General features: G+C 37.6%; 1 long non-coding RNA gene across 2 annotated transcripts in view; it reads left to right on the top strand.

The window, feature by feature from the left end:
• Positions 1 to 1,674: 1,674 nt before the first annotated feature.
• The window catches only part of LOC111091280, a 74,766-nt gene continuing 58,362 nt past the window's right edge, over positions 1,675 to 18,078 (top strand). The window contains exons 1-3 of one of the 2 annotated variants that reach the window (XR_005374769.1): positions 1,675 to 1,791; positions 1,877 to 1,945; positions 2,811 to 2,908. This is a non-coding gene — a long non-coding RNA (uncharacterized LOC111091280). Of the gene's footprint in view, positions 1,792 to 1,876; positions 1,946 to 2,453; positions 2,733 to 2,810; positions 2,909 to 18,078 lie in introns of those variants that run through there. The other variant, XR_005374770.1, reaches the window with a different exon arrangement.

Genomic DNA, 18,078 nt, shown 5'->3' with positions numbered 1-18,078 from the left:
TCTCTCACTTTCTGCTCTGGGCTGTTTGGGGCTTCTCTGTTGCCTCCTGCAGGACACCAGTGGGAAACTTTCCACCTATTCTGTCTGCTTCTGAAGCATTCCATTGCAAACCTGGCAGTGTAAAAGTGTTAACACCACCCCCCCCCCATTGGGGCATCCCAGACCATGACATGGGAACCAGTGGACAAACATTCCCCATTTCAGTCACTTAATACACAAGTTGAATGAAATCCTGTAGTTCTTCAGAGGTTCCCAGGAATACATAGGAACTCATAGGTTCTCTATGTACTTTTAAATGTTAGAACAAAAAGTAAAACATTAACATTTTTGCAAGAGTTCTGAGACAGAAGAATGGAATGTTCTGAGAGCCTATGCAGAGAACTTGGCCTAGGCAGAGGATCAAAAAGACTTTTCTAATGAAGTGGCTTTTAAGCTGTGACTTAAAGGACAAAATGGATTTTTCAGACTCTTTGTCTCAAGGCACTTAACGTACCTGAGTGTACCTTCCCACAGTTTCAGGATGGCTTCTGGAATCTTACTTAGCACTTTGGATACAAAGCCTGCCACCCATGTCCTTCTAGGGCTGCATTCCTTTTTAGCACTTACTGCTTCCAAATGGCCCATTTTCCCCAGTGTTGAATCTCTGCTGTAGGTGGTAAATCATTTTGTGTGAAATATACTTTCACCTGTGGCCACCTACTGCATCTGTAAGTGACTCTTTGAGACATGATTGTTTCTTTTCTTTCTTGTGAATGGTAGAGAGGAAATGGGAGGGCTATTTCAGGGTGGTCCAACGTGGAATGAAGTGCCTGGTAAACCTGACTGAATAAACTGACTTCCTTGGCTATTTTTGTCATTGAAATGATTAGATCTATTTGATGCCCACAAATCAAGCCAGGTCCTCAGTGCTGTCATTTTGTACTTGTGAATGAAGCTGCGGGGAGAAACACTTCCCCTGTTAGAGCACATCCATCCCCTTTGCTCAACAGACAAAGGAGGATTTCAGTGCTATGTGTCTGAGTTAGGAGAATGCATTTTGCCTATAATTTCAATAAATAACAGACTAAGTCATTCTTTTTTAAATTTGCTTTGTGTTATACTGCCTTATTTACAGTAGGTTCTTCCATTGATACCGACATTTAATTCCCAAGGATTACTGATATGTAGCAATCCTAAGACATAATAGTATCAGGCACATTGAACTTGCTTTATGTGTCTCAATTATACCTTACCACAACCCTGTGATGTTTTCTCTATTCTTTTCCATTTTCATTAACTTTTTCCTTCAATTTTCCTTCCCTCACATCCTTCCTCCTGGTTGCCCCCTTCCTCCCTCTTCCTTTTCTTTGTGTCCATCCTTTAATTTTAAAAATAAAACTGCTAGTTAGTTTACAAGAAAAAAAATGAGTTCTGGGAAAGCAGAGAGTGGCAATCCAGGACAAGGAAGCTAGAGCAAAAATCATAAGCCAGTCCACAAAACAAAGAGAGGAACATTTTTTTTTTTATATATAGGGTAAAGGAAAGGGGAGCTGGGAGACTTAAACAACAACAAAAACAACATTGGAGTAAACTGGGAGCTGGAAGTAGAGTGGCTTCTCATTGGCTGACCTGTGACTATCTCTCATTGGCCGGGCTGTTGCCAAGAACAGGGGAAAATCTTTCCCTTGCTGGGTAGTAAAATAGTACCTAAAGTAGTATCCTGAGCAAGGTCCATCTCTTCTGGTTTGATTTGCAATTGACTAGGAGTGGTGGGCATGAGAGCTCCCTTGCCAGCCTCCCTACTATATTTTAGTGAGGTTTTCCTTAATCCTCTGTCTCTTCCCTTCATTTCCCCCTCCTTGCTACCTTTTTTAATTGCAACAATTTTTTTTTTCAGATTAGCTTACAAATTTGATGACTTGAATTCAAATCCCCATTCAACCACATCCTATCTGAGTGACTGCAGGTAAGTTACTTGAGCTCTAAGCCTAAATTTGCTCATTCATAAAATGAGCTTAGTAACAGTGCATTGTAGTAGTGAGGTAAGTGCTTGTTTGTTTACTGGGCTCAGTCGCTGGCAGATGTAAAGTAATCAAAATTGTTTTCTATTATTGTTATCACTGTTACTTATTACTCTCTTTAAATGTCGCAGTGACTATGGCCAATGTGATTGCCACATCCATGGTGTTTATAATGGAGCTATTGAGAAAAATGAAACATGAAGGTAGTAAATGGCAGAACCAGGGTTTTAACTGAGACTTGATTTTTTAAAAGATTTATTTATTTTTATTTGACAGAGAGTGAGTGGGGTGAGAATGGGGTATGGGGTGGGAGTCAGAGGGAGAGGAAGAAAGAAAATCTCAGGCAGACTGTCTGCTCAGTGAGGAGCCCAACTTGAGACTTGATCTCACAATGCTAAGATGATGACTTGAGTCACAATCAAGAGTTGGACACCAACCATTGAGCCACCCAGATGCCCCTAGACCTGATTGTTTTTAAGTGTCAAATGACAAAACTAAACTTAGCAATGAGTTTGATGTCTTTTATTCAAGGGAAAATAATCTGTGGATCGGGGAAATACACTGCTTCACAAGCAGTGGCACATTTTTCTGGAAGGGTTTAGGGCAAGAATGAGTTTGACACAGCAACATGGAAATAGGGCTTGGTTGGCTAGGAGATTGGAGATCTCCTTATAGAGCTAGCAGGTCTTACTTTTCCTTATAAAGCTAGTGGGTCCTGTTTTCTTGGGTAAGGTAAGCTAGCTAAAGCTAAGTTGGAGGTTTGTGTTTGGTGTGTTTTGAGCTTCCCTGACTGGAAGATATTTCTCCCAGGAGCTGGCTGCCTTTGGTTTGGATTTATGACATGGGCTGGACCACTGGGGTGGCCTCTGTTTTGTGGGTCCCAATATACAAATGAACTTGATCACAAGGTAAGAGCCTTTTTCATTACTTTGTTTAATGTTTTAGACCCAACTATCAAGATTTCTTTTGAAAGTAGTTTCAGAATTCCCAATAATTGTATGTTGTCATAGCTATATTCCTAATTTATGACATAAGTAATGTTCCTGCCCTCCAAGAGTTGATTCTAATCAGTTATACTTTGATCATTGAATACAATTCTCTTAGCTACATGTCTCTTTTCTGGAAAGTCTAACTCAAAATAATGTTTTTCCAAGACCTTGAATATTTAATACAAAAATGTGCTGAGACAAATCCATAATTTCACATGGTTTCTACTCACCTGAGTGGGTAGGTGAATTCCTCATGCCTTTTACAGGAAAAGTGAATGAGACAATTAAGAATTGCAGAATGTCCCAATGATTTCATGAGTAATGGCAACTCATTACTCATGGATGAGTAAAGGATGATTCTGACCCAAATCTCCTTTGGCTCAATAACAGGTAGCATCTCTCCCTGTAGCATCTCTTCCTGATCTATGGATTGTGAGGATGTATGACGTATGGGTCTGTGAAACAATATAATATAATATAATATAATATAATATAATATAATATAATATATATATATATATATATATATATATATATCAGTTTCTGCCTCGATTCCTGGCACAGTGCTCCTAAAACCCTTGGAACTTCTTACTTCCATGTGGTAACTCTTGGTGGGCTCCTGGATAGTCTCAGGATAAGGGCAGGTATCAGAAAGAGTAAGCAATAGTTGGAAGCCTAGAAATTTCAGCCCACCTCCCATCTTTTGGGAAGGGAGAGTGACTGGAGATTGAGTGAACAGTTGATCAGGTCTACATGATAAATCCATCCATAAAAATCCCTATAGTACTGTGTTCGAAGAGTGTCCAGGTTGATGAAAATAACCACATGCTGTAGGGAGCCGCCCCCAACTCCATGGGGACAGAAGTTCCTATGTTAAAGACCCTTCTGGACCTCACTTTATGATTCTCTTCATCTGACTATTCGTCTATATCCTTTATCATATCCTTTATTGCATAATAAGTTGATAAAAGTAAGTAAATATTTCCTTCAGTTCTATGAGTTGTTTTAGCAAATAATCAAACCCAGGAAGGGGTTCATGGGAACCTCTGATTTATAGCTGGCTGGTCAGAAGTACAGGTGACAACCTGGGATTTATGATTGGCATCTGAGGTGGGGGGCAGGGCCAGTGTTGTAGGTCTAAGCCCTTAACCGGTGGGGTCTGTACTCTGCTTATTGTCAGAATTGAATTGAATTGAGTTGTAGGACATACCGAGCTGGTGTCACAAATAATTGCTTGGTGTTGGGAAAACCTCCACACATCTGATGTCAGACGTATAGTGAGTGTGAGTAGAAGAAAAGCACCCAGACTGTTTTCCTACACAGGCTCCCATGGCCACGTCTACACTGTGTTCACACTGCACAAATAAAGATTCACACACATGAGTCACTACTCGCTTATACTTTTTATGCATTCATCTAATATAACACAGCAGTTAAGAATGAGGAACTTAGAGCTACCAATACCCATTCTTTATCTTTTACTAGCTGCGTGACCTTTCAAAGCTCATGTTTATCATCTGTAAAATTAACAATGGTAATGCCTTCACGGTGTGATTGTAAAGAATTAATGAGAAAATTCCCATAAAGTATTTTGTGCAGAGTTCGGTATATAGGAAAAAGTTGTCATTATTCATTTATTTGTTTAATATTTTTTTGAAAACCTAGTATGTACTGGATATAGTCCCAGTAGAGATGCAAAGGCAAGCTCTATTTAATTTACCCTCAAGGAGTTCACAGAAGATTATAAAAATATTTTTACATAGCAAAGCAGAATTATGGTAAAAATGATTATTGCTCAAAATCTCCCCATCTATTGAGTTGTACTGATACATGTCAATTGTGTAGTTTGACAAGGCATTTAATTTGGTCTTCTGTAGAACTGTAACTGGTTGCAAATCTGACAGTTTCCTTTTACATTCCATTCCTGATGCTTCCATTCATCCTGAAAGATTATCTTTCAAGCAACACTGTGCAAATTGTATGTTAGAACATTATCAAATAACCTAATGCAATTAGAGCCAATCGTTGCTGATGTGATCAATTTCAAAACCTCTAGCCTTTGAATATAACACAGAATAATTTATGGTTAAACTCCACTGGATTTTTCAAATTAGATTCTGTGTTATTTTAGCTGAGTAGGAACTTACAGAGCCCCAAGGCGCTAGGAAAATGTAAGCAACTGAAAAAGAGAAAGAATGTAGACTGACAGCTTCACTAAAAAGTGATCTAATATGAAATTTCACGGAAACTGAGCAATCACAAAGTGTTATGATACCACATAATTTCAAATCAATACTGACCATAAACTGGGTTTGTTAATTACTACAATTTCTTTCTGCTGTGCAGAGATCAAACAGGGAAGAGAAAGAAGATGGTCATAAACTGAAGACTCAGAGGGGTGTATGCCAACTTTACTAAAAAAATATTTGCTGGCTTCAGGGAAAAGCAGTCCATACCCCAGGATTAACAGCATCTTTACTCATCAGCAATGTTAATATGAGAAGCCACACGGCTTTCATTTCTTTATTTGCACAAGAAAGAGTATTGGAAAATTATTCTGTACCTTGGATTTAAATATCAAAACCAAAATGGCTTGGCTAATCTGGGTTGGTGCCTCAGTTTCCTTTTAGTGAACACATAAATTTAAATGAAATACTTCATGATACATTTGGAGGTCCATTCATCTGGAAAGCCAAGTAATTCATAAATATGACCTGTGAAGATGGGGTTTAAAGAGCAGAAACCATATGATGCTGGAAATTTGCTATTTTCAGGGATAAACAATATGTGCATCTTTCCTGAGTGCTGGTTTGTTAAACCTCCTTCCTTCCTTCCTTCCTTCCTTCCTTCCTTCCTTCCTTCCTTCCTTCCTTCCTTCCTTCCTTCCTTCTTTCCTTCCTTCCATTATCTGGGTTACTCAAATCTCCACACCCTACCCCACCATTTTAAAAGAATTGATCCATCTTTATCTAATCTGAGTAGTCTAGCACCAACATACACCAACATTCCAGACTAATTTTGCAGCTATTCCTATTGAACTCATTCTTCTCTCTGGCTCTTTAGGACTGCTTGCTTTCCCCTGATCACATCTTACTGTGATCACGATTTGGCATTCTCTATTTACTTTCTGTTTTTGTTTTGTTTTGATATGTGATAAAGTCCTACTCACCCTCTAAGACCCATCTCTAGTATTTCCTCCTCTCTAAGGCCCTGGCTATATTCCACAGTTACATTTCCTGTTTATGTTATCCTACAGTTATTCGTTTGGTTCAGTTCTGCCCATAAGGACTGTGGACTTCACAAGGGACAGGACTGTATCTCATTCATTTTCATATCTCCAGAGCCCAGCACAGTCCAGGAACATAGTAGATACCTCATCAATGTTTGCTGTATGCAAGGCTTCTTTATATGGTGATTAGCACCCTACATGGAGATGTCTAGCTAAGAGGCAGTGCACTAAAATCCACCTTGAAATGGTGTGTACCCTGACATAAGCCTGTAACAGCCCTAAGGAGGAACATCTATTTTGTAATTTATTTACCAAGGAGGTCCCATTTTTGCAAGTTCCATAGGGGCATACTATGTGCTAATAGCAGACCTGGTTGGATAGATGGATAAACAAACAAGTAAATGAAATTTCCCATAATCTTCTAGAGCTATTTAAAAAGAAGAAGCAGAAGCAGAAAAAGAAGCCACCAAAGAAGCTTTTTCACTGGACTAAAACTATTTAGTCTGCTTATGAAAACTGATTAGATTGAATAGGTGATTGCTTATTTCTTTATTCTAGTCAATCTCTAACCAATTCTGTGAAAGATTAACCCTGATGTCTGTGTCTTAGGCTGATTACTCCACTGCCAATGGCATGTGAATGATGTTATTTTGAACACGAGTATTGTTTACAATGATTTTGTGTGCACTGTCCATCTCTCCCCTACAGATTGGTGGCAACTCTTGGACATTCTGCAAGAATGCTGAAACATGTCAACCAAGAGTGTGTCAACCATTGGGTGTCATCTAAGTATCTCCACTCTCAGTAAGAGAGGATGGCCCTTAGGTCTAGTTATGTAAGAGGTATTACAAAAAAAAAAATTCTAGGCAAATTATTGGCTGTTTAGTTGATTTAAAATAAGTACTTTAGAGTGGATTTGTTTCAGCATACTACTCATTTGTATATTGTAATACACCATTATATATTCTAAGTAGACCAGCAGGGAATGTTAGATATGAGTTCATTCTTTCATTCACTCATTCATTTACTAAAAAAATTTACATTTCTGCAATACTTTGTGTATAGTAGGTATTCAGTGAATATGACTTGAACTGAATTTATTCATGTATTCATTCTTGCATTGATATTTATGGGACAGTCACCTCAGGCCAGACGCTCTTAAGTCCTAGGGATATATTGGTGACCTATATATCCGGATAGAGACCAAATAGAGCAAAGACCAGATAGTCTTTGCTCTCATGGTGCTTAAAATAATTGATCTATTTATAGATTCGCTTCTGAATGATAGTTACCCCTGTTCTTAAATGTTCTAGTGAATGAGGCATTTTATGAATAGTTTTCAATCCTCGTTGCACTTTAGAACCACCTGAGATGCTAATGCCTGGTCCCTAACCCAGGCCAATTAAATCAAAATCAGTGAGGGTGGGGTCCAAGCATAGCTACTCTTCAAAGCATTCCAGGAGATTATGTCACACAGCCAAAATTGAGAATGCTTAAGTGTCTCTCTACCTTTTGGTGTTATCACTGTTATGGATTAAACTGTGTCCCTTCTCCCTCAAAATTCATGTGTTTTAGTCCTAACCCCTAATTCCTTAGAATGTGATCTCATTGGGAAAGAGGATCTTTAAAGATGTAATCAGGTTAAAATGAGATAATTAGGATGGGCTCTAATTCAGTAAGTCCACTGTCCTTATAAAAAGGAGATATTTACAGACAGATACCCATATAGGGGAATACCAAGTGAAGGAAAGGCAGAGATTGGGGGTGATACTTTTTTAAGCCACAGAATGCCAAGGATGTCCAGCATTTTAGAGGCTAGAGGAGAGATATAACCGATTCTCCCTCAAAGCCTCAGAGGGAACTAATCCTGATGACCCCTTGACTTGGGCTTTTAGCCTCCAGAACTGTGAAATAATACATTTCTGTTGTTTAAACCCCCCAATCTACTGTATGTTGTGACAGTAGCCCTCACAAACAAATACAGTCATTTTGATAACTGGAATGTTTTCACAGAGCTAACTTAAAATTTTACAGTTGCCTTTTCCTTCCTATCCCCTCCTGAAAATGGGCCAGCTCCAGCTTCTGATCCCAGGCAAGATACATGTGTTGTATCTTCTCTTTCTATGGTAGGTAGGTAGGTTATCTTCCTTAAGAATCAAAGCGTTGAAATGTAAATGACTGACCTGTCTGGAGCCAGAACCCTGTAGCCTGACTCCATGATGAATAATCAATGTGCAATGATTCCACTTGCCAAGAAAAGCTCAGTGGATGGGAGCTGCTTCTGGCAGATCGATAAAGCACTTGAAGACACTTGTTTCAGCGGCTCTTTACATTCCGCATCATCATTTGATTTGCTCCGACAACATTCAAGTCTTGCCTCTTTAAGTTATTGTTTTAGCAAATTCAATTTACAATTACTTTCAATATAAAAAGCTTAAGAGATCCAGTTTAATGCCTTATTAGCTGTAAAATCAACCACTATTTCAACTGCATGGTATGAGGAGCAGTGAAAAGTCCTCCATTGCCTAGCTAAGTTTCCTTCTGAATTTGTAACCATGACGGCATCTTCAATCGCAGAGCTGTCCTGTTAATGCCTGCTTTCAAAGCTCCAAATCACTGGACCCATATTCGAATTACACTTCCCTCCAGTATCAGGGATTCCTGGGGTAAAAACAAGTTAATTTGAAGATATTACTCCCAGCAGAGAATTTTTGCTCCTCCAGTATGGATCCATGCAACAGAAACCTTCCAGAGCTCATAATGATGCAGATTTTATTTTTAAATCAAGGGATGAAATGGCCATTGCAGCCTGCTGGCTTTACGGGAGCAGGGCAGAGAGAAGAGTTTATTGCCGCACCACTTGAATTATTTACAACAATGTGTTTTTGTGTTTAGGGATAACTAAATGTTAAAAGTGGAGTAAATCCTCTCTAATGGAAATATAACTGACCTTCTTACTATGATGCACAAGGTCCTTCAAGCTCTTTCAGGCACCTGCCCCTTGGCCCTCTTCTTCAGGAACCTATGCCTCATTCATTGCCCTCCTGCCCCTGAGCTTGCATGGCAAGCTTACTTTGTCTGCCTGGCTTCTTTTCTTTTAACATTCAGCTTTCTGATGAAATGTCACCAAACCAGACAAATCTTCTCTACCCATCTTCTCCCAACTCTGCCCACTTAAGTCCCCCTTCATCCCTTTATCTTGCTCTGCTTTTATCACTGCCCTCACCTCTCTGCATGTGAAATTATTATTTTTCACACTGTTTTTAATCTTCGGTCCTTCCCTTCTCTATCTTCAAACAGTAGAATGTAAATTCCATGCAAAGGGGACCATTTGATGCTTATCTCTGTTTTTCCAATGCCAGTGACACACAGTTGGCACTCAGTAGACCGTTCTTGATGAATAAATAGCTAATGCTGTACTTTACTTATTGCTACATAACAAACTACCCCTAAACTAAGCAGCTGAAACCAAAACCTATGGATCCCCTGGGAGGTCAGGCAGTTCTGCTTTCTGGTTTGGGTGGATTTGGCAAGCACACCTGATGGGGCTTCTTGCCACATATTCTTTTATTTCATATTCTTTCGTTTCTTCAGGCAGGGTGGTCTCAGGGTTTTAAAGATTTTTACTTATTTATTTATTCATGAGAGACAGACAGAGAGGGGCAGAGACATAGGCAAAGGGAGAGCAGGCTCCCTGCAGGGAGCCCGATGTGGGATTCAATCAATCCCAGGACCCTGGGATCATGCACTGAGCCTAAGGCAGACGGTCAACCACTGAGCCACCCAGGCGTCCCAGTGGTCTCAGCATTTTATTTTATTTTTTTTTAAGATTGATTTATTTATCTATTCATGAGAGACAGAGAGAGAGAGAGAGAGAGGCAGAGACACAGGAAGAGGAAGAAGCAGGCTCCACGCCGGAAGCCCAATGCGGGACTCGATCCCAGGACTCCAAGACTGCGCCCTGGGCCAAAGGCAGGCGCCAAACCGCTGAGCCACCCAGGGATGCCCGGTCTCAGCATTTTAAAAGGATGAGAACAGAAGCTTCTAAGTCTGTTAAGCTTTGACTATGGAACATGCACAAAGGGTGCAGAACACAACACACTTTTGCCAGATTCTGTTGGTTAAAGAAAGTTACAAGGCCAGACAAAATTTAAGTGAGTGTAGAGATAGGCTTGATAAGAAGAGTGACAATGGAGTGTGGGCATAGGGAACATCATTCATTATGGGGTCATTATGACAATGAACTGCCCCAAACACCAAAGGATATTTTTGTGCAAATCCTCCATCTGACCTCTATGTGAGTACAAGTTTTAGGGATGTAGAATTCATGTCAAAGGCATTCTTACCTTAAACATTTTCATTTGACAGCCTCTCATAATACCCCACAAGCCACAGACACTGAATAAAAGCTTCACTGTTTTCGCTGCTACAGCTGTATTTATGTTGCTGTATTTAGGATAAGTTTTACTTTTTACACTCATATCAGTCATTCTTCAAAGACCTCAGGTACATCATTTCAAGAAAATGAGAGTAGATTCTGGAATAAATTATATTGATTTTAATTTGGACATTTTTTAATTGCTTTGGCAATTGAAGAATTGATCTCAACAAGACAGAGCAAAAGTAGATTAGTTGTACTGAATTTATAGTGACCTTATTAAAAGACATAGCTGTCATGAGAAAAATAATTTTACTTCCTATTTCACTACAGATTATTTTTTCTTTCAAAGGTTTTGTGGCTTAATATAGTAAGTAAAAGAGATAGTGAATTTTATTTAGCATTGTGCCGAATGGCTTGAGGGCATTTAAAAAACACATTTCTTAGAATATTTCTCATTCAGATGATTGTGAAGCTTATTCTGATCAAGCAAGTTTGTGACATTATGTGATGATTTTTATGTTGACTAAGCAACATTCCAGCGGCCAACTAACATTGAAATTGACTTAGATCTTTATTTTCTGAAAGAAATGTTGAAATATAAGTCACTGCTCAAATTCTTAAAACAAAACATAACAAAACACTCAAGTGTGATTTAGAAAATTTCTTTAATACGTGGTGGTGGGGCGGGGTAGGTAAAAAAAAAGAAAAAGAAAGTTTCTATAATGCAGAAGGAAATAGAGAAGAAAATAAAAATCACCTGATCTCCTGAAATCTCATCTTGACTGTTTAAGATATAATATCCAATGTTTAATTAACTTTAGAATTTTCCATTTTTAATTCAGAAAAGAAATAGATTTTGATACATATTCTGAAAATTCCTTCACTATCCAACTACAGCCATCAAATAGACTTGGGTAATACAGAATCCCTTGTCATCTGAATTTGCTGTGTAAGCTCGCAGTAATCAAGAACCGATTTGAATAGTAAGCATACTTATATATAGGTTATTTTTCTCTGAAGAAATTGGTATCCTACTGATCCCATGGTCCGTGTTGCTTCCAAGCTACTTTTTTTCACTGAAGAATATATTGGGAAAGGAGGATTCCAACTGGGAGCATGATTTACCAATCTAAATCCCCCCCCCCAAACACAGAACAATTATATAGCAAAACCAAAGCCCTTGGAGAATACTTAGCACAAAGCCATGCTACATGGTCTCTTTACAAACTTCACGTGCAATCCATAGAAGGAAATGTGTATATGCCAACAAGAACTATGTCATCATAAGTATTCTGTTCTGAGCATTATTAGGTGAGGTTGGGATTCAGGGAGTTCCTATAAATACTTCACAGAGCAGCAAAGAATATATTTAAAAATATCATATCACCTATTTAGGGGCAGCCTTTAGCCATAGCGTTGTCATTCTATATTGCCCACATTCTTTTAAGGTTTAGTTTACTAAACTAAAAAACAAACAAGCCCCCCCCCCCGCAAGATTTAGTAATTGTTGAGTAATCTGTCTTTTAACAAGAAAAGATTTATTTATTTATTTTAGTGTGGGGGGGGTGCAAAGAGAGAGGGAAAAAATGTCAAGCAGACTCCCCACTGAGTACAGAGTAGGACATGGGGCTCCAAGATCATGAGCTGAGCTGAAACCAAGTGTCTGACATTCAACTAACTGAGCCACTCAGATGCCCTCCCTTCTGTTATTTCTTTATAATACAAATGATACATGCTAATTTCAGAAAAAAATTAAATACTTACTAGTAAAGGGATTAAGATTACCCATGCTTCCAGTTTTTGGCAAAAATTGTTATTTAATGTTTTGTTATATATTCCAGATCTTTTCTATGCAAGTAGATTATTTTTCCAAGCCACATAATGATTTATATATTGTTGGTAATCTGACTTTGTCTTTTAACAATTTTTTAAAAAGTAATTCTCTACAGTTTTATTTTAAATGGTTTTGTAGTATTTTATTATGTGGATGTGCCATAGGAAATTAACAGAATTAGCTATTCTGATTATCTTCATTTTTCTTTTTTACTTTCACAAAAACACATCTGCACATTTTTTTTTGCTAACTTGCCTAATTGCTTAAGTGAAAGTAATTCATAGACATGGGATTAATGGAAGAAAAATATATGCATTTTAATGTTTCTCAATCAAATTGCTAGTTGCCATTCAAATTGTCCCATTTTATACTTTATTTGAAGCATATAACAATGCTCTATTATCCACAAGTAATGGATTTTTGGTAAGTAATGGATTTTTCCCATTGTTATTTTAACATTCACTTATTATTAATAAGGCTGAGCATGTTTGCTATTTTATATTTATTGTCTACTAATAGACCAAAGGAAGAGTTAATAGTAAATTAAGAGTAGAGCACTTATTAAATTAGGATATGAAGCACTTATTGACTGGCCCTCAACTGATGATTTACTATATTAACAGAGGAATTTAAAAATAAACTTTAGCTTATCTACGTTGGAATAATGTGCAGCTTTGAAAAGAATACAATTGTCTCCTATGTATTAAACAGAAAAAAATTGTAAGAGACATTGTTAAGTGATAAAAAGCATGTTGCAGAATAATCCATTCAGTAAAATTCCATTAATGTAAAAAAAAAATAAGGCAGAACTTAGTGTTTTTATAATTAAAATTTGTTTATTTAATGATTTAAAATAGAATATATTGTACATTTTATTTACTTATTTAAATTAAAAATGTCCAAAAGATTACCTGTGCTGAAACTCCCTTCTTCCTCTGTCTCAGCCCCTTGATTCCCCTCCCTGGGGATTGTCAAGTTTGTTTTTTCTTTTTAATCTTCTTAGATATGTTTCCCTGCATTTAAAAAAATAAAAATGAAAAAAAATGAATGCATGCAATACACAATGTTCTGTACTTACTTTATAACTTTGATAGTGTATTTGAGACCTGTGATGTATATATATGAAGAGTCCCTGTCTTGGCCTCAGAGATTTCTATTATATGAATGAATCATTTAGTAGTCTCCTAGTAATAGATACTAAGTTTTTTCCTAATCTTTTGCTAGTACTAAAAATGCTGTACATATACTGTATGTGTGTATATATATTTATATTTATATATATTATATACAATATATAAAGTAACATAATAAAGTAGTATACACCATATCATATAATATCATATATATTTTATATATTTAATTATAGAATTTCAAAATGGATTGAAATATCTGGAAGCTTTAAAAAAAATAAGGACTATTGCTGTGGAGAGAGTGTAGAGAAGGGAGTATGCCAGGGAGGATTTTACTGCTCATTTCTTTTTTTTTTTTTTTTATTGGTGTTCAATTTACTAACATACAGAATAACACCCAGTGCCCGTCACCCATTCACTCCCACCCCCCGCCCTCCTCCCCTTCTACCACCCCTAGTTCGTTTCCCAGAGTTAGCAGTCTTTATGTTCTGTCTCCCTTTCTGATATTTCCCACACATTTCTTCTCCCTTCCCTTATTTTCCCTTTCACTATTATTTATATTCCCCAAATGAATGAGAACATATAATGTTTGTCCTTCTCCGACTGACTTACTTCACTCAGCATAATACCCTCCAGTTCCATCCACGTTGAAGCAAATGGTGGGTATTTGTCATTTCTAATAGCTGAGTAATATTCCATTGTATACATAAACCACATCTTCTTTATCCATTCATCTTTCGTTGGACACCGAGGCTCCTTCCACAGTTTGGCTATCGTGGCCATTGCTGCTAGAAACATCGGGGTGCAGGTGTCCCGGCGTTTCATTGCATTTGTATCTTTGGGGTAAATCCCCAACAGTGCAATTGCTGGGTCGTAGGGCAGGTATATTTTTAACTGTTTGAGGAACCTCCACACAGTTTTCCAGAGGGGCTGCACCAGTTCACATTCCCACCAACAGTGTAAGAGGGTTCCCTTTTCTCCGCATCCTCTCCAACATTTGTTGTTTCCTGCCTTGTTAATTTTTCCCATTCTCACTGGTGTGAGGTGGTATCTCATTGTGGTTTTGATTTGTATTTCCCTGATGGCAAGTGATGCAGAGCATTTTCTCATGTGCATGTTGGCCATGTCTATGTCTTCTTCTGTGAGATTTCTGTTCATGTCTTTTGCCCATTTCATGATTGGATTGTTTGTTTCTTTGGTGTTGAGTTTAATAAGTTCTTTATAGATCTTGGAAACTAGCCCTTTATCTGATATGTCATTTGCAAATATCTTCTCCCATTCTGTAGGTTGTCTTTGAGTTTTGTTGACTGTATCCTTTGCTGTGCAAAAGCTTCTTATCTTGATGAAGTCCCAATAGTTCATTTTTGCTTTTGTTTCTTTTGCCTTCGTGGATGTATCTTGCAAGAAGTTACTATGGCCGAGTTCAAAAAGGGTGTTGCCTGTGTTCTTCTCTAGGATTTTGATGGAATCTTGTCTCACGTTTAGATCTTTCATCCATTTTGAGTTTATCTTTGTGTATGGTGCAAGAGAGTGGTCTAGTTTCATTCTTCTGCATGTGGATGTCCAATTTTCCCAGCACCATTTATTGAAGAGACTGTCTTTCTTCCAATGGATAGTCTTTCCTCCTTTATCGAATATTAGTTGCCCATAAAGTTCAGGGTCCACTTCTGGATTCTCTATTCTGTTCCACTGATCTATGTGTCTGTTTTTGTGCCAGTACCACACTGTCTTGATGACCACAGCTTTGTAGTACAACCTGAAATCTGGCATTGTGATGCCCCCAGATATGGTTTTCTTTTTTAAAATTCCCCTGGCTATTCGGGGTCTTTTCTGATTCCACACAAATCTTAAAATAATTTGTTCTAACTCTCTGAAGAAAGTCCATGGTATTTTGATAGGGATTGCATTAAACGTGTATATTGCCCTGGGTAACATTGACATTTTCACAATATTAATTCTGCCAATCCATGAGCATGGAATATTTTTCCATCTCTTTGTGTCTTCCTCAATTTCTTTCAGAAGTGTTCTATAGTTTTGAGGGTATAGATCCTTTACATCTTTGGTGAGGTTTATTCCTAGGTATCTTATGCTTTTGGGTGCAATTGTAAATGGGATTGACTCCTTAATTTCTCTTTCTTCAGTCTCATTGTTAGTGTATAGAAATGCCACTGACTTCTGGGCATTGATTTTGTATCCTGCCACGCTACCGAATTGCTGTATGAGTTCTAGCAATCTTGGGGTGGAGACTTTTGGGTTTTCTATGTAGAGTATCATGTCATCGGCGAAGAGGGAGAGTTTGACTTCTTCTTTGCCAATTTGAATGCCTTTAATGTCTTTTTGTTGTCTGATTGCTGAGGCTAGGACTTCCTGCTCATTTCATTCACTTTTCTGATTGCCTCATTTTTTTTTCTATTTTACTTCTTTGAATTTTAAGATAAATTTAAAAATCATTAGATTAAAGATGGTGATTTAGACTCAGGATCATGATTTGGATTTTAAAAAATTTTTATTTTGTTTTGTTGAGAGGGAGGGAGGAGGGGAGGGGTAGAGAATCTTTTATTTATTTATTTATTTTTTTAAGATTTTGTTTATTTGAGAGAGAGAGAGGGAATGAGTGGTTGTGGTGGGGGGAGTACAGAGGGAGAAGGAGATTCCCCACTGAGTAGAGAGCCTGAGACAGGGCTCAGTCCCAGGACCCTGATATCATGACCTGAGCCAAAGGCAGATGGTCAATCCACTGAGTTGTGCAGGTGTCCCCAGAGAGGATCTTAAGCTGTCCCAAGCCCAGCACAGAGCCAACACAGGGATAGATATCACCCTGAGATGATGACCTGAGCTGCAATTAAGAATCAGTCGCTTAGTCAACTGAACCATCCAGGTGCCCCTGGACAAACTTCTTTGGGAAGTTGGCACTGAAAGGAAATTGTAACGGAAAGTCCTTCATTTCCTTTTTTTTTTCCTTCTAAAGATTTTATTTATTTATTCATGAGACAGAGAGAGAGAGAGAGAGAGAGAGAGAGAGAGGCAGAAACATAGGCAGAGGGAGAAGCAGGCTCGTGCAGGTAGCCCGATGTGGGACTCCATCCCAGGACTCCAGGATCATTCCCTGAGCCAAAGGCAGATGCTTAACCACTGAACCACCCAGCCATCCTGAAAGTCCTTCATTTCTAAACCAGTTCCTCCTCCTTCTGGGACTATTGGTTAGGCAGATACATAATTAGCACACAGAGTTAAGAAAATAAGTTTTTGCCTTTAGATCCTCAGTTTTGGAAAGAAATCAGGTTTAAAACTTATTTCTTTTCTTTTTGACTGTCAAATTCCTCAGCTGGAGGCCAGGATGAGTAAAGGCTAGTGGGCCAGAATTTCTGTAGTTGAGGGAATTACACACATGTAGGCATTTAATATCTATGTAACATAGGATCTAGAGACACATTTGTAAATCAACAAGTGAGTCCCCATGAACATAAAGATAAATACTTTTAAAATGATTAATCTTCTTACATGTTGACATCTAGACTTTTTACTGGATCTTAATATTTCATATTGTAATGCTTGATCAGATTGGATATTGAACATTAGAAAGAGTATGAGCATTTATGAAAAATGACATAATTTATTTTGTGAAACCAATTGCAAATACATGAAAACATAGAGCTTGAATCAATTCATCAAGAATATCAATAAGCTGATAAAGCAGGGGCATTTTCATTTCAATCATAATTTTTAAGCCGTATTCACAGAAAAATTACTTATTAAAGCAGCCATATGTGTGATTAATGGGTTGGTAGTGGTACTAATTACTCATTAGAATGCTAAGACTAAAATATCCTAGGACTTGAAAAAATATAGTGATTTTCATTAAAAGTGTTGGCTAGGTCCCAAAGTCTCAATGGGCTCCTATTTTGAGCTGTAAGGACATGATTTTGATCTAAAATGAAAGACAAATTATCTTAGGAAGATTTAAATTGACACTAACATAATGAAATCCTTCTTTTGTGTATTTTTATATGAGAGATGTATCTCAATATAGTTTGAGATAAATAACAAGTTCGCACTGTTTACATACATTTTAAAAGTTAAATCTTTGGAACGTGTATTTTTTTTAACCCACTGAATGCTTGATCATCTATAGATAAATATTTCTTCATTCTCTGTTTTACAATGGTGGCCTATTTGGCTATTTAAGCAATAACCAAACTTTAAAATTCATAAATTCAATTGAGCATCAAATTAATAGCATTAATCATCATTAGAAGACAAATAGTGCATGTAAGAATGACTTTCTTGCATACTAAAAATATTTTATCTGTCGTTACAACTGAACACTGCAGCTCAAAGTGTGTATACAGGTACAGGGAAACCTGCTAAGTAAAGGTAAATGTTCTGAAACAAATTTTACAAATATTGCAATCCAAAAGAAGCACCTTATTTTATGTTTTGGATGCCATGATCATGTTAAAATTCTAAGTATTAGCTATAATCTTCACACAAGTAACATCATTAATTTTCATGAGT

The sequence above is a fragment of the Canis lupus genome, chromosome 20 (assembly GCF_011100685.1).
Source record: "Canis lupus familiaris isolate Mischka breed German Shepherd chromosome 20, alternate assembly UU_Cfam_GSD_1.0, whole genome shotgun sequence".
In the NCBI taxonomy this organism is placed as follows: Eukaryota; Metazoa; Chordata; class Mammalia; order Carnivora; family Canidae; genus Canis; species Canis lupus.
Note: the sequence above shows the minus strand (reverse complement) of the source record. Positions and strands in the feature narration are given on the sequence as shown.